The sequence below is a fragment of the Patagioenas fasciata genome, chromosome 16, assembly GCF_037038585.1.
Source record: "Patagioenas fasciata isolate bPatFas1 chromosome 16, bPatFas1.hap1, whole genome shotgun sequence".
NCBI classification, from domain to species: Eukaryota; Metazoa; Chordata; class Aves; order Columbiformes; family Columbidae; genus Patagioenas; species Patagioenas fasciata.
In genome coordinates, this window is record NC_092535.1 from 8,294,956 (window position 1) to 8,320,401 (window position 25,446).

The 25,446-nt window shown below is 45.1% G+C and overlaps 1 long non-coding RNA gene across 7 annotated transcripts in view; it reads right to left on the bottom strand.

The window, feature by feature from the left end:
* The window catches only part of LOC136108426 (uncharacterized), a 60,935-nt gene that overhangs the window by 15,887 nt on the left and 19,602 nt on the right, over nt 1–25,446 (bottom strand). For 2 of the 7 annotated variants that reach the window (XR_010652389.2, XR_011741638.1), the window contains one exon: nt 20,666–23,557. The exons of the other annotated variants lie outside the window; for them this stretch is intronic. This is a non-coding gene — a long non-coding RNA (uncharacterized lncRNA). Of the gene's footprint in view, nt 1–20,665; nt 23,558–25,446 lie in introns of those variants that run through there. 7 annotated transcript variants of the gene reach the window in all.

Genomic DNA, 25,446 nt, shown 5'->3' on the forward strand with positions numbered 1-25,446 from the left:
TTTAGTGGATCCAGAATATGACACAAACAAACAAACAAACCCAACAACAACAAAAACAAAACAAAAAAATCACTATTATTTTGAAATGGCCAGTGGTAATGAAACTGTCTGTTGGGAAGTTTCCCTGATGTTACTTCTCCCAGTTTAAAAAGCACACCCTTTCCAGTCTGAATTTACCCATGTCAGCTTCCAGTCACTGGCTCTTTTTATAGCTCTGTCTGTTAGATTGAAGAGCTCTCTCTTTCTGCGTTTCTGTACCCTGTCTGAATACATCTGGATTGTCATTAAGCCATCCCTTAACCTTCTCTTTGTTAAGCTAAGCGTATTGGGGTCCTTGAATCTGTCACTATAAGGCATGTTTTGCAACGCTTCAGTCATTCTCGTGTGCCCTCTCCCATTCATCACCATCCTTCTGGACACGCAGACACCAGAAATAGCTGCAGTGTCCCACTAGATGTTACACGGGAGATATTTCACTCTGCTATTTTATCAAGTTTCCAGCGTTGTGTAAGAGGATCCCTCCTCCCCCCCAGTGAATTCCTGCTTCCTAGAAGCGTGGCTTCAAGTATGCCCACATTAAACTTGCCTGTATCTGGTTTATGAAAGATGCAGATCCGAGGAGAAGCCCAATCTGCACGCTGACCGTGGTCCTACTCCAAGTCTCATCAGCAAACTTTGATTGTAATGAGTTTTGATTTTCCAGCGTTTGCGAAAAATGATGAACTGAAACAAAGCCACTTGGGATGATTCTCTGATATGTTTAAACATATCAGCGGGGTTTTCATCCGTTTAGCGCCTGCAGTGTTGATTTTACATTGTTTTAGCTTCCTAATAAATGAGGCAACATTAAGTCAAATGCCTTGCAGAAGTCAAACGTAGCAGTGTTGATGAAATGTGCTAAATCAATCAAATCTATAATCACATTCTTGAAAAATTATATCAATTTCATTTAATAAGATCTATTTTCCATTAACTCATGTTGATTGTAATTAATTATTCTCCTTAAATTGTTATTAATCAAGTCCCTTATCAGCTCTTTCATTATTTTTCACAAAATCAACATCAGACAATCAGATTTATAATTACACAAGTCATCCTCCTCATTGACGTTTGTGCGTTGGCACAAAGCCAGAGCTGCTTCGGGCTTCTGGAAAACTCCTGGCCCTGCAGACGCTGCCGGCCCAGGATGGCTTTTAAAACTCCCAGGCACTGAATATTGATGGCTGCCTATCACCAAAATTCCTCTAGCTGTAGTAGCGGCTGTTTAACATCCTGAGTCGGATTACATCAGGTTACATTGCTACTTCACTTAGCTTTTTTTGTCCCCAAATAGAGAAATTAAATATTTAGCGTCTGCCTTTTGTGCATTCTTTTTTTAATGTCTGCTATTCTGTCTGGACAACTACTTTTAGTCTCTTATATCTAAAGAGCACTCCCCTACTGCTCTCAGCTCTGCTGGCCATGGGTTTCACCTACCAACCTTCTGCTTGGGGCTGGTTTTCATTCCTCATTATCCACTTTCCCTTCCTTTGGGTGATTTTAAACTACTCTCACTCCCCTTTGAACTATTTTTAACCAGAACAACCTCCTCTTTCTCAATGCTGAGGCTTTACTAGATTCCTGAGAATCCAGAGTGCTTTTAAGCAAAGAGTTGCCAAATATCATTCATGTTTTCTGTTAAAAATCCTCCAGGTGACCTGGCTTATGATGCTGATAACCAAAGGGACCTACTCCCAGCTCAGGCTTTCTGCTGTCTGTGCCCAGCACGTATGACTGAAATGGGGTCACCTTTGTGCTGGCTGTAGCTAGTTTTTGGATCTGTGATCAGTTCTCCAGTTGCCCTGATGATCCTGAAGAGGATCCTCCTGGTTTTGGTTAGGAAATCACCTTCTACGACATTTAGAAATTCCAAAAACCATCAGCGTGAGCCCTCCAGCTCACATCACTTTAGGTTGATGTTTTCTAGGACAGCACAGGGAAATTTTCTTAATTGTTACATAGATGTGTGACTAAGGAGTCCATGAGATTTGATGGTCTAAAGAAGCATCTTTCGGCTTTTATTTGTGTTTGAGGTCCCTTTCTCTTAAGTTTCTAGCAGTGCCTGGAACACGGCAATGTCACTTTTGATATTGATTGCTCCTCCTGCACCTTCTTTGCCCACTCAATTCTTTCTAAATAGGTTACAACTATTGATTTTAATATTCCAGGCACATGGATTTTCTCCCCAAGTTTAAGTCATGCTCTCCATATAGAATTTGCACTCATAAATTAGTCGTTCCCACTTATTTTTTTTTATTGCTCAGACTCGCTGCACTGCTGTACAGGCAATTAACGTTCTTGTCCTCGCTTCCCTTCGTGTGTTCATTAGCTCATGTCTCAGCATCTTCATTTTCTTCCTTGTGTCAGAGATGGGGATGGATTCTGATGGATTTCCATGCTTCTCCATGCTCTCCAGTGCCTGTTCCAGCCCATCAAGTCCAAGTTTCTCTTCCTCCAGAAAGGCCACCAGCGCAAAGAACTAGGAGGAGAAACACAGCGGAAGGGAAAACCTCAGCACAACCACCACCAGCTTCAGCCCAGGTGCATCCCAGGGTCATCGTGGCAGTGGATGTAGAATGATTCAGAAAACAGTCTGTCATACGTCTGCTTCAGACGACCTCCAACTTCCTGATTTCTTCTGGCAACCACTGTCCATATTTAGCTTGACCTGCTATCCTGTTCCCCAAGCACACACAAACACTTTTACTGGGTTGCCACAAAAACATCACATTTGGGGAAGAATCTCAATTGCCTTTTGTTTCCTGGGGTGATTTCCAGCAGCTTTTGTAAACCTCCGTGATGGGGCCTAAGCCAAGAGAGAGGAAGGACTACGCTTAGGGCACCAGTAGATGTGGCTGGAGATGTGAAGGTTCCTTCTCATCTCCTGCCTTTGCCATGTACTTCAGGCTGGTGTTGGCTTAAATCCAGCCCAGGCCAAGCTGTGCTGACCCCAGAACACACCTGTGCTCATTTTAACCATTTCTGTTGGAAAGCAAGAGAAAAACAATCAACCCTTTTCTTGCAAGCCCTAAAGAGTTTGCAGCCAAGGGTTGGAAGAGAGACTTCTGATGGTTTTGAAAAGTATCCCGCCTCCGTGTTTTTTTTACAGCTGGTGCATGTTAGAGTATTACAATTACAGAATCACTGTTTCAGAGCAAAACCAAACCACAGCTATTCTCCAGATTCGGCCCCTGGTGGCCTCAGTGACTGTGGATATGTTTGTCCCTGCTCTTGAAAATAGCCCCCTCCATCTTCTTTGATCCGACAGAGTATTTAGGGCCAAATCTGTGAGAAGTGGAGAAGCATGAGAGAAGAGAGCAGAAAGTCTGTAAAATAAACAAGGTACAAAGTGCCTCCAGGTTGCTCTAAATTATGCATCCTTCCTAGTTGGAGTTGTTCAAGGTTGCCTTTTTCTTTGAACAGCTCCCCTCCTGCAAACTCCACTTCGTTTTCTGGGATAACTCTGCTGTGGGTTTATGGTTGTTTTCCCTTTCCTTTCCCTGCCTTTTAAGCAATTTCTTGGCTACCTTTTAAAATTCAGAACATGATGAGTGAGGTACCCCCTCAGCTGAGCAATGGGGGAATGGGAAAGGGATAAGCGGTTGGTAAGAAGTCAGTGCCTGCTGTGGGTCAAACGTCATTTCAAGCCCCTCACTCTGGTTTCCCCCTGTTTGAGCCCAGGACAGACGGACGGTGCGATGTCTGCACGGACCCTGCTCCATCACCTGTGCAGAGCCAGGAGCTTCGCTGGGACAAACTGGACAAACTGGAGCTCCCTGCCTCTTGCCAAGAAATGTGGAGGCTGTTCTGGGAAAAAGCCTGAGCTGCTCATTTCTTTAATGCGATTGGCGCTCGGTCCAGTTATGAATTTCATTTTAAAATTGTAGCTTCCTTTTTTTTTTTTTTATTGTTATTAAAACCTCTAAATTTCATTAGTTTGCACTTACAAAAATAAACCTGGCATCAACTAGTGAGCTCTCCTGAGATTGTGTCATCAATTTAACCTGCCACTGAAGCAGCCCCGTGTCACGCCTGGCACGGTGACAGCACCCAGCTTCAATACTGCGGCTGCCTGCAGTCACCTGCCCTGGTGGGCTTTTTTCATTAGGAACTTTGGTTTCAAGGTTCCAGGGGGAAAGAAAAAGAAAGGAAGTTGATTGTAAATTTAATTCCTGCATCTTAGTCATTTCTGAATCATGGGTCATTACCCACACATTAGTACTGCTAGCAATTTTTCACAGGGGCTGCACCAGTGACACGGAGTGCGGCTGCTGCTTCCTGGAGCATCCTGCCTGCAACCCGTGGGCATTTTGGGGTGCTGGGGGGCGCACACAGCCTGTGGGCTTGCTGGTTTTTCATCGGGTAAACCACAGAGGAGAGACAGAACTGTGGCGGCCCTGAGTGCCAGTGTAGCTGATAGCATATAAATGTCCTGGGAGTGGTGACTTCTGCTGTATTTCACATTAAAACACCTTATTGTGTTATAAAATATCCCAGCTCCATTTCTTATCCTCTCTGCATGCTCCTGTTCATTTTTAACCCTTGCATCTAGGCAAAGCTTCAACACTTTCAGGCTTCAGACATGTGGCCAAGGACTCATCCAACCCTAAGAGAACAAGTGCTATCTGTCGCAAGCCTAAACAGAGGTTTTCTTTTAATGGAAAAGTCACGTGTGTCTTGCAGTATAAAAGATAAATCTGTGAGCATGTGAAAAACCTGTCCTGAGAGGTGCTAGGCTGCCCATGCTCAGCATCAGCCAGGGTCGCCCCAACGCTCGCGATGTCAGTCTGTCCACAGGCTTGACAAACAGCCCGAGGAAGCTGGCTCCTTTAATAGTCTTCAGGGTTTGTTATTTATAGCCCCTTTGAATAAGTGCAGCTGATACTTAAGATCGGCAGATTTAATGACAGCGAACTGGCAAAAGGCCAGGTCTGCAAAGAGTGCCACTAAAAGTCTTCTCCGCCATAAAATTTGTTTAATGTAAGAAATCATGCCGTGCAGGGTTTTGCCTGCCATTTTTATAATTAGCAGGTGAAATCTCCATTTCATTCCAAAGAGCAGCCAGCACTTTATGGGGATGTGGTTGTCTCTCAGTGGTGGCTTCAAAATTTATCTCCACATTCGGAAGGGCTGGTTCTCTCTGTCCCGGGGGAAGGGGACATTTCCCACCCCAGATCTCCTTGTGCTTCCCCAGAGATGTGGGAAACAGAGAAGAGCAGCAGAATCCTTGTTGAGGAGCTGCCAGCCCATGCTGTGACAGCCCTCATGAAATTTGACCAAAACCTCATCAAACTAACCAGAAAAGCAGGTCCTGGTCTGGACAGATGGGAGCTGGGCAGTTTGTGATCTACAGACACGCAAAATGCATTGACACCACCACACTTTTATCTCACCTTGTTGATATTCGCTAACTTGACACCTTTCACTAAAGGGCCATGTTAGATTTTTGCAGCTCTTCCCACTTTCTAGAGACGTCTCTATCATATACAAAATCCCCAGCAAATTACCTCAAATTTAGGGGGTTTTATTCCCTTTTTTTCCTTCCTGTAATAGAACAGAAATGAGCATAGTGGTTTTGCTTACTAACCACAGGTTTGCTCTCTCAGAGGGATCAGTACCTTAAAAAGCTATGTATTTGGGATAATAAAAAGCAAGTAAAATGCTAGCAGAAATCAAAGGGTTGGAAATCCCATCAGGTTTTACGTTTAGCTATACAGATGCATTTCAAGAACTCTCTGTCTGTGATCCAGATACGGCACAGTAACAAGCTGGTCGCCCACTTTCTCTTCACTGTGGCCACCCATCCAGCCTCCTCTGCCAGTGGAAGAGCAGAGAAATGGGTCTTTGCTCATCTTATTTTCTGAAGATCCCTCTTGAGATTTGTCCTCTACCTGCACACCTCCGGAGCAACCGTCACTGCTCGCCCATGTCCCCCATCACCTCTGTCCCGTGGTGGCACATGTGCCTGGAGGAAAGTTTGGAGGAGACAGGATTATTCTGGGCATCTTTATGGAAACAGCTTTCCCTGGTGTTTGAACTGTATATATCTTCTGGAGCTCCTGCCATCTCAGCTATACATAGATTTTGGTCCAGCTCCCTCCCATTACAAAGATTAACTATGGGAGAGCCCCGGCCAGCTCCATGATTTAGATTACCCATTTCTGTAATAGACCGATCACTTGCCCGGCTGCGAGATGGGCTGATATTTATAGACACACTCTGGATCCCAGATAAAATGCTGTGTCTTTAGCTGAAGATGCGAGAGATGATGAGTGTCCTTCCCGTGGGATGTGGTTTAAAGTTGAGATACTTCAGGAGTGTCTTAATGTCCTCCTGACATGGGACCTACATTCGGAGGAAGCTTTAAAATTAAAAAAGGCAGAGGAAGGAAAATAACTGGGTAGATTGTGCTGAAAAGGTACGAGGTATGGCTTTTCACTCTGTCTTTTTTTTTATTTTATTTTTAATTTTTAGGCTTTTCCTATCACATATTCCCTCCAGGAGGATGAAAAATTGAAAGAGCCCAGCACACAGTATCGCCTCCTCAGATACAAGCAAGAAGTACAGATATAGACATTTATTTACTGGCAGGAGGATAACTCCATCACACAGAGAAGTGAATGTGTCTCATTCTATTGCCTCTGTGCCCACAGGGCCCAGGAAGTTGCAGGGGGAGCTGCCAGCATGGGGGGTTCCAGCACTGGGAAAATGAAGCTTGTGCCCTTACAAGACACCGTGTGCCCTATTTCCAGGTAACAACCCATTTTGAAAGAGGCACCTTGCTGGCTGTACATGTATTTAGACCTGAATTTCACACTTCGTTACTCCTAGTGCTCCCTGGAGGGTCCTTTGTGCTGCTTGGGGGGGATTTGACCTTGGGAGAGGTTTGCTGGTGCTGGTGGGATGTCTGCAGGCTGTGGCTGGTGATGTCCCCTGTGACGGCAGGATCCGTGCAGTGCCCGCCGGGATGCTCAGCCATCGGCTAGGATGCGGCTGTGAAACCCTTTTTGGGACAGGTCGGTGCTGCTCAAGTGCAGCCAGTTTTAGGCATTTAGGAGCGATGCTCTGGCATGGCTGGTAGATGGACTCTACCCTGACGCATCATGGTTCACAGGGCCGGGAAGCTTGGCTTTTCCCGGAACACCTTCCTTGCAAACACGAGTGAGAGGTGTTTGTGGTGATGTGATGAGCAATGGAGGCTGGCAGCAGTATTTTGAGCCCCAAAAATGTCTTTCAAGATTTCAAAATCAACTGTCAAAATCCTCCAAGAGACCTGACGCCCGAGCAGCCAACGTGTAGCAGCTTCGGCTACCTTTGTTTCAGGACAGTGACCCTTTCTCCTGCTCACAGTTAATGCTACAAATCCAGAGGCTTTCCCCCCCCCAAAAAAAATTACTCAAGTGAGTTCCCTGCACAGGTCTCACCCATGATCCAAACCCAGTGATCAGGAAGGTGTTTTTCCCACTCCATGTGCCCTGGAGCGACATGAACCAACCTGCAGTTGCTCTGGAAGGGACCAGGAGCTCCCAAAAGCATTTCAGAAGCTTTCTAGGGTGCATCCCACATCCTGTGCAAGTCACTGACGCAGTCTGAGTGTTAGAGATAAATGGCTGCATCAAAATAACACATTTGCAGACCGAAAGTGATTTTGCTACAAAATCTACAATTTCAAACAGTAGCACCTGATCAGAGCATGTTATGCTTTGCTAGCATACAAATTATGAGCAGAAGAGGGCATTTCACTCAGTAAAGCTGCAAGGTTTGAAATAACCTGCATTTTTCTGGCCCAAATCACTAATTGCGAATTATTCACCCAGTTCTGGTAGGAAGTCCCAGTTTTGCTGAACTAAAACCAACTGTATAATACCCTCTTAGCCTACTGGGCTTATCTCCAGAGCTCAAAGCTGTTCAGCTTCTTTGTCTCTCTTTTCCCTCTCACTTATTTTCCATATGATAAATAATCATAATAAAAAAATTAAAAACAGAATAGGACAGAAATTTTCTCTTTTAGTGAGCAGTTTGTTGGGGCATGGGGGGAAGGCTGAAGAACCTGAGCTATTCTCAAGAATGCCACTCAAATTACAATATAATTGTCTGAAAAAAAAAATAATCTGGCAGCTAATTCTGATTGCAGCGCACATTTCTGTGCCTGTGACAAATGATTTCTAAAGTTAGACTCAAGGACACCAAGCTTCCAAGAGGTCACTCGTCTATGGTGTTTATTTTATTTGCCATACCAAAAGAAGTTTCAAAAAACTTAATTTAAGGGGGGGTGGTGGGGTGGTGAAAAAGGAAGAAAAGCATGGATGATCTGAAAAGATTGAAGTGTTTTGTTTTAAAAGGACTGATGCTTGGAGCCATAAAGTATGAAATACAGGAGGGAAAGCAGATTTGGGGCTAACCTACAATATCACATTAGACTTTAAAGCTGTTCCAACAGACTAAGCATTTGAGAAAGGATCGGAGCTGTTTGTGATAAGTTGCTTCTCTTATCGGCAAACTGTCATCTGTCTTGAGTGAGAACATTTTGTCCACCCTACCAAAACAAGTCAGAAAAACTGGATAAAAACAAAAATATAAATCAGAATGGTAGCTGGGAGCAGAACTGAAACGATGGCAATTTCCTGGCAAGGATCGCTGTACAGCTAAATGTCAGATGTGGCAGAAAGAATTATACTTTCGACTTGAGGTCAGGAATTATGTGTGAACATTTGGTAGCCAGAGCCCCGGCCAGCACAGCCACCGTTGGACCCACGTGGCTGCTGGTGACAGCCATGGTGGCTCCATGGCAGCGGTGCTGGTGAGCATCGTGGCTGCAGCGCCCTGCCATCACGGTCCTGTTGGAGGTTTTGCTCCTTCCCTGCCCAGTTCCATGTCACAAAATGCCCCCTGGTTTTGGCAGGGTCTGCGCTGCTGCCTCAGAAGCAGAAGGTCGTGGTCCCTGCAGCTTGCTGAGGGTCTCAAGGCATCTTGGTGAGCAGAGCTAAATATTGCCAGAGCCACCCAGCCCTTTGCATGGCTCCCTGCCAACTCTTTTCCATGGGATAAGTGGCTTGCAGATAATCAAGAATTAAGTGCCTCCCGGGCTCTTTCTAAATCTGATCTGCTCAGGTCAGGGAAAAGCGCCAGGGTACGACCTGCACCTTGGCAGCGATGACTATGGACAACCCTGTGGTCCACCCTCCCCTTCTCAGTCCCGCATGGACAGGCATTTAGCTGCACCCATAATTATTAGTGTTTCATGTCCTCAGGGCAGGGGGACAGTGCACGGGGATGTCACTGGTACATGTGTGCCTCTGGAGGATGGAAAAGTTTATAGGGACATGGGCACGATATCACCGCAGCACCCTGGCATTTGAGCCGGAGGCAAAGCAGGGTGTCGGTGTTAATCATCTCCCAGGCAGAAGTTCTGCAGCCCGGGAGGGCAGACATTGCTTCGTGCTCCAGGCATGCACCAAATTTAGACAGGGAGCAGCGGGAGGCCCAGGGACCTCGATGTCCAGGGCAGCACGGGTGGAGGGGAGCCAAGGTGCAGCCGCCAGCCGCTTCCCCATGCTGCACCTGACGCTTGCAAGTCTTTTTCTCCTTCACTTCAACACATTTAACACCGTGTTCCCACTGCAGCAGCCAAGCTGATATGACTGAAGGCAAGACCTGAATCAGATCCCAAAAAAATCAGCTATTTAGATGCACCAGAGCTGCTGCGTTCTCGACAGCAGTTAAACCACAAGACACCCAATTGCAGTTTGGAAACAGAGGTACAAGGAGGGGAGATTTGGAGACACACTTTTACAAAATCACCGAATGGGAAAAGACAGATCCCAGGCAGAAATGAGGCGTGTGGTCTGTCATGTCGTGAGTGGTAAAGACATGGCAATGTCAAAGGCTTGGGCAGCCTGGGGTGGGGAGCAGTATCTTGAAAGCAGGCAAGGAAGGAGACTTTTCTCTGCCCCTAGTAAATCAGCAGCTAAAGGGAAACCACTGGAAAACTCCCTCAAACCCTCTGCAGGTGGGGAAGGGGGAGCAGGAGTTGTTGAAAGGGCTCACAACCCCTGGGACCAGCTCCCTGCCCAAGCTGCCCCAAGGTCACAGCACCTCAGCACCCAGCAAACCCCTTCCCCTTGAAATTTAAAAAATATTTATTTTTCATTTTGCAGCAGTTTGGTACTCAAGGTGGTTTATAACAATGGGACTGGGATAAGGGACAATAATTTGTTCCCTTTTAGAAATATCGCAATGGCAAGGGCATCGAAGCTGCACTTTAACCAGAAGCTGCTGCGAGGCTGGTACAAACTCATGTCGTAAGATTATAATTTAATGCATATTTTGTTACAAGAGGAGGGGCGACTCAGGCAAGGGTTAATCAAGGCTGTGCTGTGCACCCAGCACATATACACTGCATTTTCAGCAGTGTGGGTGCACATATATATATATCTCTCTCACATACACAGGTATTTATTTATCTATGGCATGTGGGCTGGGGAGCAGACAGGCTCTCCTCTCATCACAGTGGGGTGTGGGATGCCACACGAATTCTCTCCATCGTTTCTCTGGAAATCCTGGCAAGCCCAGGGGAGCCTGCAGTTAATCAGCACCCTGTCGCTGTGCACCGCTGCGGGCAGCCAGGCTTCACTGCGGCGTTTCAGGAAACCCTAGAGCTGCCATAGCACAGACAACCACATTCCCCTCAGCGTCCCAGGGACATCTGAGCACTCAGCCCCTCATTGGCTTTGTCTGCAGGGTCCTGGCTTTGTTAATGAGACCTTCTAGTCCCATTTACAAAAGCTTTATTGGCTTTTTTTTTCCATTTTAATTTCCTAACATCATGTTTGGTGCAAAAGAGCTGGAAGATCAGCCAGGTCACAGCCGGTCCCTCTCTGCCATCAGAGATGCAGCAGAGCTGAACTTCTGCTTTGGTTGCTTTTGGTTGTGTTGTTTATTTGCCTGAAAGGATTATCATATTCCCTGCTTGTATTGTACCACTGACAATAAATCCAAAGCAACCAGCACCCGAATTTTTGAAGAGATTTCCTGAAGGGAATGTCAATTACCTTTCCCTTCCAGCACTGCCGACGTCCTCTAGCACTTACAAATCCTAGTTATATTTTGAGAAATGCAGCCACTTGCTCTAATTATTCAGCCTACACTCTAAGGTGAGCAAAAGAAATATTTAGTAGGTGAACTTGAAAAGGCGAGGGTGGTTTAAATTGGTACGGCTCTGTGACTCCAGGCATGAAGAAGCACAACTCCTAGCAAAGACAGTCTCTGTGTATGTGACGGTTTGCATGTGAAGAAGAGCACTGTAGACTGACTCTTGAGGTCTCATTTTGGGTGAAATTCCCATCTGTGGCAGCTGGGATTGCTTTAGCTGCTAGGGATTTTATAGAGAAAATAGTGCCATGACCTGGATTGGTATTTCTCCCTCTGCCCAGAACAGTTATTATATTTGAGCCCACCGAGAGCTTTCCTATCAGCTTTGGAAGGGGAAACTCCAGAGCTTTTGGGTCCAGAAGAGGATGGAGGAGACACTTCCTTCATCACCACAGGGACTAAAGGGTCATCCTGGTGCTGGTATAGAAATGCAGGGAATTCCCTGGGGAGGAACTGTCCTCTTCTGCCCTTGGGTGACATGTTGCCCTCACAGCCTTTGTCCTCCAGGTTCTTTGTCTCACTCCATCCCAACCCCTTCCCCAGATCTCTCTTCATGGGCTGCCATGCTCCTTCCACATTTAGATGCCAGTCTGTCCTTGCGCATTGCTATTCTCCACCCCTCTCCTCAGCTCAGTGTGTTTCAAACACAAATGGTTTGTCAAGGTGCCAGGATCCCCTAGTGGAGGTGAAGGTTGGTAGATCAATGCCATGAATGCCTCCCAGAGCAGGAGCATCTCTGCACATCTTGTGCCTGGACTGACGGGCCAGCTCCAGGACTCGAATGTGCCGAGGACCTTCCCTGCAGCAGCACTTCAAGATTTGCCGCACCTCGTCTGTCAGCTTTATTCCGGCACTTGGCTCTCCCCTGGGTTCATCAGCTCAGCTATGAGCATTGTGGTGTTTGGGAGCCATCAGCCTTAATTACCTTTTAAATCTCATTACCTTCTTTCCTATGATCCCCTCTTTGCTCCTCCTTCCATCCTTCTGTGTCTGCAGGCAGCAGAGAGCTTTGCCTCTCCATGCAATTCACTGTAGGACCATCACCTTCCCAGACAACTTGCACATGAGCCACACAGGATTTTCACCTAAATCACCCCAAAAGCAAGGACAAAATCCAAAGTTCATCACTCCTGAGGCCTAAGCAGACCACAGACAGTGGCACCAACTCAAGAAGATGCAAATGCTTTTGTAGAAATGCCTCTGCCAAGAACATGCCCCATTGCTGACAGAGGGGTCAAGGGATTCCCAGGGATTTCCAGCCTGGTCCCATGGGAGAAAGAAGTGCTGTCACCCTGACACACTGAGTCTGGCTCTTGTGGTTCGTATTATTTGTGAGGAAATCAAGGAGTCCTTACTGGGTGTCATTAGTCTGCGTTTGTAAAGTCATACCCAGACAGCAATCCGGCTATCTGCAGAGAGATGAGGAGGATAATTTGATTCCATCTTTGGAAATGTCAGACTTTATGAGTGAATAAAATACATTCCGTTTGCTTCTGTTTATCAATATTGGGTGAAAAAAGAGTAGAAATTTCTTATAAATGGGTAGTGTCAAGAGGGGCAATCTATTTGTTACCCCTAGCATATACCCAGCACTGCCACAGCCACAGCTACCTCTGTGTAGTGTGTAAGAACCACATAAAACAACAAAACAAGGCACAGACGGAAGAAAATAACCTCTCCATTTATAGTTACAGGTAGGTCTGAGACCTGAAGTCAATAATCCGGAGTCACACAAAATAAGATGGTCTCAAGCCACTGCAAACTCTTGGTTTTGAAGGGAAATGTGAAGAATCTTGTAAGGATGTGCTCACCTGAGTTCTGAGCCAAAGGCAAAGCAGAGACCTGAGACTGAGGAAAAGGAGCCCTGTGCCCTGTGGAGCAGCAAGCCCTGTGGCCAGGGCAAGGGGGACAGATGGGGCTGGTCCATGGACGCACAGGTTGCTTATGTGCTCGAAATGCCGAGCTCAAGCCAGGTAAAAATCTGGGTGCACAGAAAGGATGCAGCCCTTGACATCAGGGTAATGGTTAAGGGAGAGGTTTCAGGGAGGAGAATAGAATAGCGGTGAATGAACTTTTCAGATAAATTATAGCTAAAGAGGAATGAAACATTATAGTTTCAATTACCGCTGTGCCCAGCCACGCAGGTAGTAATTCAAACAAGAAACAATTGGTGGATTGTCACCCTCAAATCAGACACATACCATTTAATTCCATTTACTGAGGGTTCACTGACTGTATTTTGAATCAAATACAGCCATTAATGTGCAAAGATCTGAAAAATGCATGTGTCCCTTCTACAAATGTGACAGCGAGACACTAATTCCCGTAAAACCCTTTTTCTTCAGGTTGGGCTGTTCCTATTGCCTTTAGTTATGCAGATATTACCTATTAAAAGTTTTAGTATGCCAAGCTTGTTCTTTTGAAATCACTTGTGCCTTTTTGTTCAGGGCAAAGGAAAAGACAGCCAAATCCAGTCTTACATTCCGTCATCCAAACTTAGCAAATTGACTTGAATGCAGAAAAATCTACTTTCATTAAAACAATTAAATCCTTACTATTATTTCAGTATCTGGCTATTACAGCACAAATATGAATCATCAGTTACAGGAGCTAAAAGCTTTCGGATAGAATTGTTCTAACATCTGTCCCAAGCAATGGGCAGAGGACGGATGACGTGCACTGGGCATCTTCATGGGCAATGCTACTGCCTAAATAAAAAACCTGTTGTGGTCTTAAAGTGAATATTGTTGTGCTGCCTTGCAAGGGGAGTGGGCAGCATGGTGCTTGGGATGAGAAGATCTGGCACTTTCCCCAGGTGATGCCTTGTCCCCTGCATGGCCATTACGGGGTGTCTGTGACCCTGCCTGGGGTTTGCATCATTTGAACCCTGCAATGGCACCCCAGAAACGTAAATCTGTGCCCTCCCTCATCCAGGAAACAATTTAATGAGTGAAGTGTCATGATGTGGTGGAATGTTTCTGGCACAAAGATTTTGGGGATCATCTGGAGCACTTTCGCTTTCCTTTTTAAAATAAAACCTGCATGTATCCTGTGTGTCTGCACCGTCACACACTCTTCATCAGGCCATGAAGTGTGTTGCCTAATAAAACCAGACCTTTTCATGAAACTGCATTTGCCCTTCTGATCTGGTTGAGATTGCATCAAAGGGCAGATTGCTTAAATATAATTTCACTGGTTATTGAATGCAATATGAAATTTCAAAGGCTTTTCTCCTCCTGCTCTTCACATCGTTCCAGGTCACACTTCCCTACAGGTGCTCCCTGGTGACTCAAGGACACTTCCAGGCAGCAGAATATCAAAGGAGCAGGGATGGACAGGCCAGCTCATTCTACACATTTTAAATTGCTTAAAAAGACCCAGAAGCCGTTTTGCAAAGAGAGTCTGTGGCAGGGACTGAAATCAGAGCTCAGCATGTGGCTTAGACAAACACAGTGGTCATTAGTGACTGTTGTCATTGTCACACCCGTGTAGACTGTTAATTCAGCACAGGAGTCATTAAAAACAAGCCTCAGTGGAGAGAGGGTTTTTTGTAAATGCTAGATGAGTAGGCAAAAAGTGAAGAAGACCCTCAATATCCTACATTGCCCTGCTTGTATGTTCAGAACAAAAACTCATAGGAATTTGCTGGGGTCAGGATTAGGCATGAATTATTTTCCTATGCAGAAAACTGTTAAAACCCAACCCTGGTTTTCCTCACCCTGTAGCCGAGCTCAGCTCACCAGCCATTCAGGAGGTCCCTCTCCTCCCAGAGAATGTCACCATTTCCAAAGCTTCCACCCCAACTTTTCTCCTGCGATGGAAAGGTGATTTCCCTGTCCCCAGTGCTTCTACCAACCTGTGCCATCAACTCGGGGGGACATTCAGCTCTGTTACATTGAGTGTGACTATTCCCACATATCTGAGAGCACAAGGATCAGTCTGGTCCCAGCCTGAGCCTTGGGGCTTTAATTGCCTCTGAGCTCACAATTAAAGAGCAGCATCCGCTCTGCTGCATGGGTGTCTCTGGTAGAGTTCCTCCTACCAGGTGCTTTTAATTTATTTGTATTTCCAGCAGCGATAATTGAGTTATCAATTTTGTGCTCTTTTGGGCCAGAAGCAAGGAGATCAGAGAGCTATTTTATACACCTAATTATAGATTATTTCCCATAGGTATAAAACCACAGAGAGGCAGATCCAGAAAATGTGCCGTGAGGTGCTCTGTGTCCTCTTCGTCCCTACTGACTTGTCCCCATTACTCCCTGAGACTCCAGTCTGAACATCCTCAAGACAAAACAGTAGTCAAAAGCAAGGGATACTTATTTCCCACGGGACAATATCTGTCCTGACCCTAGAAGAGAGCTGCTTAAAAATCAAATTCCACTTAAACAAACTGTTGAAGCCTTTGGCACCTCATAGAGTTAGGCTGAGATTTATTGCATTTCCATGCAGTTTGGGTATAATCTGGCTCATAACAGCGACCTGCGGTCCTGCTGAGGAGTGAAAAACTTGATTTTCTTTCCCATTTCTGGTTTTTGGGGGGTTGTGTTTGGTGTGGCCCTTCATGACCTTATTACGTCCCCACTCCCTAGGACCTTTGCAGTACTGCAAAGCCATCCTCCATCCGTCCCCGGAAGGTCCCAGCTGCCTTCAGCATCCGCAGATCAGCCAGAGCTGCCAGGAGCACATTGCAGTGCACAGCGAGCACTAAAGTCCAGCAGATCCTATTTTTATATTTACAGAAAGAGATGGGAATCGTCTGTGTGTTGGTATTAGGTTTCTGGTGGTGACACGAAGAGGCCATCCAAGATGTATGAACCAGCAAATGTACTGCAATGCACACATCACATTTGTTCTCTGAGTAAATAGATATTGTCTAGGGTACATTACATCTGTGCTTTCATGTTTAATTTAATGTAAGTGAACCGCCTTAATTTCTCTAAATTGTAGTAATAAACATAATGTTAACAGTGATATTGCTAATAATTTATTTTGCAAGTGATTAATCAACAATGAACTATTTTAATTACCTGTTCCGAAATGCCAAACTCTAAATGAATTACATGTCATTATATGAATTCATATGTGTATAGATATATACCCACAAACTTATATGTGAATTCCAAGGCTAATTAAAATGAATAAACCACTGGATTTGGTGAATTCATAGAGCAGAGGGGGGATCTGCACTCCCCTGTTCTTCTGCCTTTTTGCATTGCATCCTCAGCACAAAGGGAATTAGATTCCAGCACTTTATACAAGTCATTTGTGCTCCTGAAAAATATATTGCCCAGAGAAAGCAGCCAAGTTCTTGGGTCCCAGCCCGCAAACAGAAACACTGGTGCATGGCGTGGGGAGGGTGGTGGCAGAGTGGGGCTGTTCAAAGTCATCACTGTGCTGGACCTGCAAATATTAATAAAGCCAAACGGGAACTCAAATGGGGGAGAAGGGGATGACGCAGATTCTGTCTGCTCAATTGCAACATTGTTCAGAGGGCAATTTAGGATGAAATTTACAGATTAGGGGCACAACTAAAGAGCTTTCCTTTTTTCACCTGGCACTGGGGCTGCATCTAGAGATGTTACAACGCACAAAGCTGACGGCGCTGGGGTATTTAGCAGCCAGAGAATCCACACGTGCCCCAAGACGAGGCTGGGCAGAAACAGGAGGCCACCTCTTTGCATTAAGACTCAAGCACAAGCTCTGAACCAAGAAGTGTCCAGGCACCCAGCACTGGTCTGACCAGCACCAGTGGTCCCCAGCGGGTCGGTGGTCCCCGTGGCACGTGCAGCACGGAGGGGCAGAGAAATTGCAGAGGAGGGAACCTTTAACTGAGGAGTGGGGAGCCAGACAGTCCTAAGGGCTTGTAGCATCAGTTTCAAGAACAGGATGATTAATGAGAGCAAAGGCATGAAGGAAGCAGAAACTAAGTAATGAGACCTTTATTTGATACATAATACTGCTGGGGTCTTCTATAAAGAGAATACCAGACGTAGGGCTAAGTTTCACTGGTTTGGGAATGCATCGGGAAGGGGGAAAGAATTGCTGACTTTGCAGGCAAACGCCTGGGCTGTGCACAACCGGGGCTGCAGTGCTGTTCAGAGTAAGCCTGGGACATGCTAATTTGGTCGTATATTTTCAGATGGTGGAAAGACACCCTGACTTTTGATTTAGAGTGCTGTGCAGATCTGTGCAATGTGTTTAAAATGCGGCGTCCAGAGCCTGATTCAGTCACCTGATGGTTGAATTCCAGCTGGGAGATGAAGAAGCCATTATATACATAACAAGAACTTCCAGCCAAAAATTACTTATGTTTTCAATTGAAGGAGAAGAAGTTGCTGATAGTTTAGGTATGGATGTCAGAAACACAGCAGTTAACAGCAGAGATGAATGAGAGACTGGGAGGTGATAACTTAGATAAATTGGTGTCTCATCCATATTAAGGAGACAGCTCATCCTCTGTTGCTGCTGGATGACATGAACAGTGGAGCGTCTGTGGCTACTAAAATACATTGGTCTTAAAGTTAAATCCCCAAGAACCATCAGAAATAAGTCTCAGAAGCCGAAGCGAGATCTGATGCACACTGCAAAAATATGCAGTCTGTCAGAGCACGCTGCTCTCTCCATATAACTTCCACCATTTGTGGGACAATTATAGAGAAAACGATACTGTGATCTGTAAAGCAGTTCCTGGAGTGGTTTTATTCACTAACTCAATGCTATGCATAATCATTGCCAGCAACATCTCCAGAGGTGTGTGCATAATAGAGAGACATCAAGTCAATGAGTCAAAACATCAGAAAATAAAATTCAGATGAACATCGCATTCAAAAATTATATCATCTATCATTTAACACTGTCTGAAGACCTCCTCATTGAAATAATACTTCTAAATCAGAAGTTACCCCAGGCAGTAATCCCATATTGCACCGTGTTTGGGGTCTCCCAGGAACTGGGGTTTTCTGCAACTTGAGCTGGCTGCCAAAGAAGGTGAGCTGGGGGTATAAGCCCTACGGGGATCTTTAAATTGAAGCACCCAAAAGTCTTGCAGAGGGGAAACGCAGGGCACTGGGAGGCTCTGTTCCTCTCATGTACCCACTTCAAAATCTGCCAAAGTCATCAGGGGCCCCCTAGAGTTACCCATTTCCCTTGCTGTGTGGATGCATATAATAATTTTTATTTTAAGACCCAAATTAGCCTCTAAAGAAGGCATTGTATCCAAATGCAAAATTAATTCGCCCTCACTGACATTACACTTCACTGGATTAGATCCTTCATTCCTCATGTTCCAAAGAACCCATCGAGATAAGAAGTTTCCCCCTTTGAAAATGCAGGTCTGGAAGACCTTTAAATCCCCTGACTAAATTCTTATCATGCCGTTTTCCCAAAGCACCATGTATAGCTTTGTCTCTGCACTGCAGCTTGAAAAGAACAATTCCCTGCAGATGTGCACATCCAAGGCCAGTAATATCTGCTCCTGGATATTTCGACAGAGATATCACAGCATGGACCATAAGGTAAGTATATATACACACACACACACACACACATATATATATGTACATGTATATATATATAAAAAATATATATAAACACATATTTTTTTCTAATATAGATACACACATGTATATCTTAGAAAACAAGCCGTTTTTTCTAGGCTTGATTTTCTCTTAAACAGTATGAAATCACAGTCTATCCTGTTGTACTAAAGAATGGTAAAAATTTACCAAGTTATTTATAATACCCCACAAGTTCCTAGCCGTAGGCACAGGGACGATGATCATTTTGTTCCCTGCTTTTTGCTACCTGCCTGGATCTCCACAGCGGCAGCAAGCACGGGACCTTGGTGGTCCCAGCTCACGTGCAGGCAGGTGTGGGTGGGAAGAGCCAAATGATATGTAATGAGTGCAAGTTGCTCCAGGGTGTGAGAATGAACTACGAGCATCTCTGCTGGAAGCAGAATCAGGAACCTGGGTGAGCTTTGCCACTTCGGCAACAAATCACCGGGTGTGCTCAAGGGTTCATTTTTCATTGGAAAACACGGCTGAACCGAGTACTTTGCTGGTTATCTCTTTATTGCTCATCAGGGTTTCTTTGCCCTTCATTTCTTGGAAAAGGCATAGTTCTTAAGTGGGTTGAAGGGTGAACTCTATGAAAAAAACTAACCCACCTCTTTAATCCAAAAGGCTTCAAACAGGATTCATTTTGCTCTCTGGGAAAATCTCCGTCTTCCCAGCTCACTTGCCTCCCTCTCTCCCCAATCTATCTAGGTTGCCTTGTCTGTACCCGAAGGTATGCTTGCCATCGTTTGAAGAGGTAGTCTCCTCTGAAAAATCAATAGTTAACATTGTCTTTAAATAGTCTGACATTTACCTTTACTGCAGTTTTCATTTCTTTCTGGGGTTGCTCAGACATTTGTATTACCCATGTACACTCCTTATTTCTCTCCTGCACTGACCAGGAGCTTTTCAAGAACGGCGATCCTGGTGGTGCAGCTCACAGCCACAAATAAGAAGACTCTAACAAGATAATTGAGAGGACTGGAGCTCATCTTTAATTTATGGAAAACATCAAGTGAGAATAATTACAAGCAAAAGGGTAGCATAAATCCCTGAAGAAAATATATCTTGAATGTAGTTTTCCCAACAAGCAAATCTGAATGCTGGCCCAAAGGTCAAAAATAAAAGACTCTGAGCTTTAACCTCCCAAGCCATCCACCTTTCCTTTCCCCTCTTGTCAAGAAATTGTCTGGGGGTTCATTTAGAAAGCTGCTTGTTCAGAGTAGGGCCATTTGCAATCTGGGAAAGTTAAGCAAATTAGTGGAATTATTAGGTAAGAGGCAATTCTCCACAGCCTGCAAAGCAACCACTTGTTAAATTAGCTCACACGAGAGAGTTGCACTGATCGAATGATGCTTGCAGTGTTTGCAGAGACAAGGCTGTGCAGGCGTTTTCTTTGAAATAACATTGCTGAACTCCAGCTGAAAAATAAAAACAAAAAAAGGGGGAGTTTGTGCAGATTCCTTGGCAGGCTGAGGCAGGCTCCTTGCACAAATGTACTGGAAGATGCCTTTGTCTTTTACATGAATTCCTGCTACACAGTTTCTTCTGCAATACAATAAGAAAACTAACGAAGAAGAAAAACCCAATATCTTCAAACTAGCTACTTCTAAAAATAGGAAGGGCTGCAGGAGAGCTGATGCCATGAGACCCCTGGAAGCAGGTGGCTCGTTATGCCCGCTCTCCTCTGGGACTTGTAAGGACACCTGGAGTTCTGCAGCCTCGCTATCCTGAGATGATTCGGGGAATGAATCTTTCGGCAGCAGAAACAGAAATCAGAGTCCCCCAAGAAGCCGAAGGGAGGGTGGATCACACATGGTTTCTGATCACCCAGTCTCATTTTTATACACTCTTTGGCTATTGATTTGGTAGTTTTATACTTTATGTACTGCACTTAGTGCAAAAAAAAACCCCAAACATTAACCACATAAATGTACTTTATTAGTGGGTCTCTGATGGAAAAAGTATGTCAGTTTTCCATTTAAAAGATGCATCAAATTAATCCACTCAGGAATTAATTTGTCCATGCTCGAAAACCTATTAATACCCCACATAAAAATTTCCAGTGTCAAACTGTGTGCTGAACAATCAAAGTTTTAAAATGAAGAAAACATAGTATTTGGAAGTCTTCAGCACTTCCACTAGAACGGAGCATGAAATGCTTATCCTCAAAGTGAAGTGGGGTTGTTACACCAGGGTTAACTCCAGCTTTACTCACTGGAGGTGATGCTGTCTTGGTAAAGTCATGGAATTGCATGCATCAACATCAGCACAAGCAGCAAACTCCTAGGCTTTTCCAGCCTTAGCCTGGCTCTTCACAAGTGCCAATCCTGACTAAATCATGGCCCAAGACACCTGCCAGCCTCTTCCTCACTGCAGCACAGGGTCCGACAAGATGTTATGAGCCCAAAGACCTGGTTGTGGTGAGCGTTGACCAGGTCCTGCAGTAACTCCACCAGCAGATCGATGGGGAGACTCCAGCAAGCTCCGGCTTCTCCGCAACCCCAACACGGGCAGAGCTCCCATGGACATAAGGGGTCATTTGCCAGTGGGTAATCTGCAAAGTCAGGCTGTGTGTATTTACTAGATGAATCCTCTGCAGTTGCTGGAGATGGACCTGAGCCACAATGCAGAAGCTCTGGATCCATCTTCAACTTTCCTCCAAGGTTTAAGAGGTAGGGGGTCTGGAGTTGGGTTAAATCTCTGCCCAGCTGTTTCCCTAAATCCCCTTTTTTGATTGACTGCTTCACACTCCATCATCTGCTTTAACATGAAGAAGGATACAACTCTTAAGCCTCTGCAACGGTAGTTTTGAGGTCAGGATCATTGGACTTGGGAAGGGCTGGCACAAATGCCCTGTGCCACAAATGGTGCAGTTATTGTTTGGTTTTTTCTTTTCCTGATTCTTTCTGGGACTGCCCCAGCTCAAGGGGTTGTCCCAGGTTTTATCCTTCACAGCCTTTTTTTGCTCATCAAACCATGTTCCTCACCACAGGAAGATGGATTATGCCTTTACTTTCAAGGTGATTCACTTTTCCCCCTAAATACTTAACAACTAACATGTTCCACTCCTCTTTTCTTTGTGTAAAAACCCCAGACTGTCTTGCAAAGATAGATGGGGCAAACTAAGTAGGATTATTGTCCATCTGGGAATATCGCTGCCATGGTATTAGACAAAAGTCTAATTATATTTCATTACTGTGTTTCATTACTGAAGCACGGAGCATGCTGGAATTTCACAAAAGAGGAGTTTTAGCACAGGAAGGGAGAAGAGGCCTCAGGGTTGGAAATTCCCCTTTAATTCTGCGGGAGTCCCTGCAATGGAAATCTATTTTATTAGACAGCTCCCAGCCGTTGGCACTTGGAACCAAAGCGATGAGCAAACCTCGCTGCAGCAAACAGGCAGATCAGCTCAGCCCAGGGCACTACCAGCCCTGTTAAACCACCCTGCGAGGGGACACAGCTGCTTTTCCTACTCTTTGAGTAAAACTATGATGGCACAAAACCAGGAGCTTTGGCAGCCGATCTGGGGAGCAAAAGAGATAGAAAGGAGGGCTGTCATCTTCAGAGCAGGTTTTTAGGGAAACATGGACTCGTTTCCACCCACAGCCATGGGCAGGAGCAGACAGTGTGACCTGACTATCCTGCCATAAATTGTCCGGTAAACGAGTGTCCCTTAGCGAGGGGGTGACAGATGCTGGGGGAAGGGGAGCCCAGGAGCAGGAGAATGGGCTGCCTCATGAAAGGGGGATAGAAATGAATTCCTTCCACAATACTGAGGAGGGACTGCAGGATAATTCATTATTCGGTCCTGTGTGGTTGCAGCATGGGGACACACACCTCTTACCCCTGGCAGGATATCAGCTCATGGCAGAACATTTGCGCATTGGGAAATTGTTTCAAATCTCTCTGTCTCTCAATCTTAATCTTCACCCCCCCCCGCTTAACAGTGAAAGGAGAAAGCAGAAGTGATCTGTCATGCACTGCACAAAATGATTTATGGAAGGGGGAGTGCAGAAAGAGCTGGAGGCAAATGTTATCGGAGGGAGGTGCTAAGTGATGTGAAATACTTGTCTCACATGGAGGTGGAAAAGAAGTCCTTGGTGTTCAGTCTCTTGTACCTTCAAGAGAAAAACTGGCCGTGCTCTGCCTCCATCACTCAGTTATTCAGCCTGTTGTAGCCCACCTGTAGCAGATGGTGCTTTTCTGCTCAGCCCCAGCTCAGTGATGCAACCCTACTTTGCAGCCCTGGGATTACACAGAACATCACACTGTTTATTTTTGGTGTTGTACAATAAGACAACTACCTCTAGACAGCAGAGATGCCTGGGTATACATTAATATCAAGAGCATAAGCAGATGAACATTAATATAGGATGTCTGTCTAAGCCAGGTAGATCAATTACATAAGAAAATAATTTTCGTGGGGCATTGACAAGGTATTTCCTGTATAATTACATTCTTCCAAAAGGAAGAATTTTATGCCTTGGGAGAAAAAGGAGGACTTATCTGCACCCAAGGCTGGGGTGTTACTACAGCTCAGCAGTGCCGCAGTAACTGAAGTGATGCAGGAACCCGCCACATGCTGTCTGGCCACATCAAACACAAAGTAAAGGACGTTTGCTTAAACCTCAGCCAAAGAAGTGCACATGGACATGTTTCATCGTGTTGTTGCAAATAGTTCAGGCTTTCACCATTGCAGAGCTCACTGGGGCTGGGCAGCAGAGGAGCAGCCTGTGCATGGGAGCCGAGCATCCTTCTTCTTGTCTTGCTCAGATGTGCAGAGGATTCCATCTTCCAGCCCTTTATTCCTTTGGAAAACAAGTGCAGCACATCTCAATGTTTATGTAATCCACACCAATGTCCTACGGCTATCATATGCATGATTATGTCAGTCATTTTTAATTAGGGGTTGTGTCAATAGTATTGACATTTTCATCGCTTTGGGGGGAAGTAGAGGATATTTTCCTGCAGGTGAAGTCCCCTCTTTTCAATTCTCTATCCCTCCAGCTGCGCCCACTGTACAAAAGGCCTGTGCAGCTTATTAAAAAACATACAAGAGTATTAAGCCCATACTCTGTGCAAGTAAATTACAGCGACTTATGCAGCACTAGACTCAAAGAATGCAGAACTGCAAATTCCCTCCATCCTATGGCAAGATTTACAATCTTGTTCTGAGTGCAATATTTATTATTAACAGAGACCCTGGTAGGACCTGGGAAATGCTGGTGGTCCTGCCATGAAGAGGGTGCATTCCATATCTTGCTGGGAAGTGGAGTCAGACATGAACAGCTCAAGCGAGTCACTGCACTCAGTGATAAACACACTGCAGGAGCCATCATTCACCCAGAAAACAAGGGGAAGGCAGATCATTCCATTTATTGGTCATAGTTTTTCAAGAGTCGATAAAGACCCACTAGAAAACGCCTGGTTAGTAGCAGGATTATATATACTTTTTTTGTCTATCTCAAAAAATACTGTTGGCTATACATAACACCAGTAGAAGGTCTGTCTTCTGCCCAATACGTCAGGATTAATCTTCTTCCTAGATGATGATCCTGGTATAGATGGTGCTCACATTGTACAGTTTTTAATGTCTTTAACCATCTTTAGCTTTGTATCCTGATAGCCCCTTCAGGCTATACGTCAATGCCATCTGGGAGGAAAAGAAGAGACTTCTGCTCAAGCGGTAATGTGGATCTCTTGACTAAAATTGTGCTTCCTTTACTTGACAAACTGTCAGCACAGAACAATTATCTGCCTTTTGGTTTGCTTGTCCTGTCTTTTCTCTCCTCTCAGAAAAAACAAAACAAAACAAAACAAAGCAAAACAAAACCAACAAAAAACAGATGAAGGAAACGGATACACGTCATAAAGCTCCATGGACAGAATCCAAGTGACCTGGTTGCTCCACCCATAGATGTACTTGCAAATGTATCAATGGTTAAAGAGGGTCTTTTCTTTACCACCTCTTTTGATACCTCCTTTTCCTACATTTGACTGATGAATGGACTCAGGTCTTTGGGATAGATAATGTGTCTGTTTTTATCTATCTTAAGTCCTGTATAAATACGGTGGATATCAGAGTATTAGTGTATTTAGGCTGATGTGTTTAGCAGCTCTAGATTATGAATTGCTCCTCAAAATAACGTTTGCATTTGCCAGCTAAGGTCTTTATTACAGAAGAAGGTCAAGCAAAATGGATTATTCCTGCTAATTATTCGCTGCTATTTAATATTTGCACAAAAGGTTTGCAGGTCTGAGTCCTCAGGATTGCCTTGTTTGAGAAGCTAATAGGGTTTCCAGGAAAGTAGCAGTGGCTGGTGGGCCATCAGAGCAGCCTCTCAGAGGATACGGAGGACAATTAGATTTTATGCAGTTAAAGGGTGGTTGGCTAAAGGCTTATAATGACTTAGCCAGGACCTGATCCTGAGGTTTTCAAAGTCAGCGGTAAAACTTTCACTTAGAGCTATGCTTTAAAGGAAACCAATTGAAGCAGATCTGATTTTCAAACCATGGGCAGGTTGACGACCTGGGCAGCTCAATTTGCTCCAAAACCCTGCTGTGGCATCAGGAGGGACTGGCAAGTGAGCAGGGCTGAAACACGAACTGTTGGGAGGGATATTTGTTATTTTTTGGCCCTTGCCTTCAGTTTGTGCCTATATGTATCAGCAGTTCCTACAAAGTTCCCCTGCAGTCT